Here is a 2,500-nt window from a genome sequence, read left to right on the forward strand (position 1 = left end):
CGGTTCGGCATGGACGGGAGCAGGCGTTGAGGAGTAGGCCTTTTTTTGAGGGCCCAGAAAGTATTTTGGTTTTTTATCCACAACCTTTACTGCCTTTTTTTTCTTTTTTCCTTTTTTTCTCTCCGAGCATGCCAAAGTTGATAGAAAACGCGGTTCGGCATGGACGGGAGCAGGCGTTGAGGAGTAGGCCTTTTTTTGAGGGCCCAGAAAGTATTTTGGCAATTTTTTACTTTTTTATCCACAACCTTTACCTGCCTTTTTTTCTCTCCGAGCATGCCAAAGTTGAGAGAAAACGCCGTTTGGCATGGACGGGAGGAGGTGTGGAGGAGTAGTCCATTTTTGAATGGCAGCGGAAAGATTTTGGCAATTGTAGCGAGGTTCTTCGGACTTTTATCCACAACCTTTACCTGCCTTTTCCTCAGCGAGCATGCCAAAGTTGAGAGAAAACGCCCTTCGCCATTGACGGGACCAGACGTTGACGACTACGTCTTTCTTTTTTTCACGGCGCCTGAACGATTTGGGCAATTCTCCACAGCGCGTTTACTTTTTATCCACAACCTTTACCTGCCTTTTCCTCAGCGAGCATGCCAAAGTTGAGAGGAAAACGCCGTTTGGCATGGACAGGAGCAGGCGTTGACGACCAGGTCTTTTTTTTGGTCTTTTTTTTTCACAGCGCCGGAAGGATTCAGGCAATTCTCCAAAGCCGGTTACTTTTATCCACAACCTTTACTGGACCTTTTTTTTCTTTTTTTCCTTTTTTCTCTCTCCGAGCATGCCAAAGTTGATAGAAAACGCGGTTCGGCATGGACGGGAGCAGGCGTTGAGGAGTAGGCCTTTTTTTGAGGGCCCAGAAAGTATTTTGGCAATTTTTTACTTTTTTATCCACAACCTTTACCTGCCTTTTTTTCTCTCCGAGCATGCCAAAGTTGAGAGAAAACGCCGTTTGGCATGGACGGGAGGAGGTGTGGAGGAGTAGTCCATTTTTGAATGGCAGCGGAAAGATTTTGGCAATTGTAGCGAGGTTCTTCGGACTTTTATCCACAACCTTTACCTGCCTTTTCCTCAGCGAGCATGCCAAAGTTGAGAGAAAACGCCCTTCGCCATTGACGGGACCAGACGTTGACGACTACGTCTTTCTTTTTTTCACGGCGCCTGAACGATTTGGGCAATTCTCCACAGCGCGTTTACTTTTTATCCACAACCTTTACCTGCCTTTTCCTCAGCGAGCATGCCAAAGTTGAGAGGAAAACGCCGTTTGGCATGGACAGGAGCAGGCGTTGACGACCAGGTCTTTTTTTTGGTCTTTTTTTTTCACAGCGCCGGAAGGATTCAGGCAATTCTCCAAAGCCGGTTACTTTTATCCACAACCTTTACTGGACCTTTTTTTTCTTTTTTTCCTTTTTTCTCTCTCCGAGCATGCCAAAGTTGATAGAAAACGCGGTTCGGCATGGACGGGAGCAGGCGTTGAGGAGTAGGCCTTTTTTTGAGGGCCCAGAAAGTATTTTGGCAATTTTTTACTTTTTTATCCACAACCTTTACCTGCCTTTTTTTCTCTCCGAGCATGCCAAAGTTGAGAGAAAACGCCGTTTGGCATGGACGGGAGGAGGTGTGGAGGAGTAGTCCATTTTTGAATGGCAGCGGAAAGATTTTGGCAATTGTAGCGAGGTTCTTCGGACTTTTATCCACAACCTTTACCTGCCTTTTCCTCAGCGAGCATGCCAAAGTTGAGAGAAAACGCCCTTCGCCATTGACGGGACCAGACGTTGACGACTACGTCTTTCTTTTTTTCACGGCGCCTGAACGATTTGGGCAATTCTCCACAGCGCGTTTACTTTTTATCCACAACCTTTACCTGCCTTTTCCTCAGCGAGCATGCCAAAGTTGAGAGGAAAACGCCGTTTGGCATGGACAGGAGCAGGCGTTGACGACCAGGTCTTTTTTTTGGTCTTTTTTTTTCACAGCGCCGGAAGGATTCAGGCAATTCTCCAAAGCCGGTTACTTTTATCCACAACCTTTACTGGACCTTTTTTTTCTTTTTTTCCTTTTTTCTCTCTCCGAGCATGCCAAAGTTGATAGAAAACGCGGTTCGGCATGGACGGGAGCAGGCGTTGAGGAGTAGGCCTTTTTTTGAGGGCCCAGAAAGTATTTTGGCAATTTTTTACTTTTTTATCCACAACCTTTACCTGCCTTTTTTTCTCTCCGAGCATGCCAAAGTTGAGAGAAAACGCCGTTTGGCATGGACGGGAGGAGGTGTGGAGGAGTAGTCCATTTTTGAATGGCAGCGGAAAGATTTTGGCAATTGTAGCGAGGTTCTTCGGACTTTTATCCACAACCTTTACCTGCCTTTTCCTCAGCGAGCATGCCAAAGTTGAGAGAAAACGCCCTTCGCCATTGACGGGACCAGACGTTGACGACTACGTCTTTCTTTTTTTCACGGCGCCTGAACGATTTGGGCAATTCTCCACAGCGCGTTTACTTTTTATCCACAACCTTTACCTGC

This window comes from Babylonia areolata, unplaced genomic scaffold (assembly GCF_041734735.1).
Source record: "Babylonia areolata isolate BAREFJ2019XMU unplaced genomic scaffold, ASM4173473v1 tig00013784, whole genome shotgun sequence".
NCBI lineage: Eukaryota > Metazoa > Mollusca > Gastropoda > Neogastropoda > Buccinidae > Babylonia > Babylonia areolata.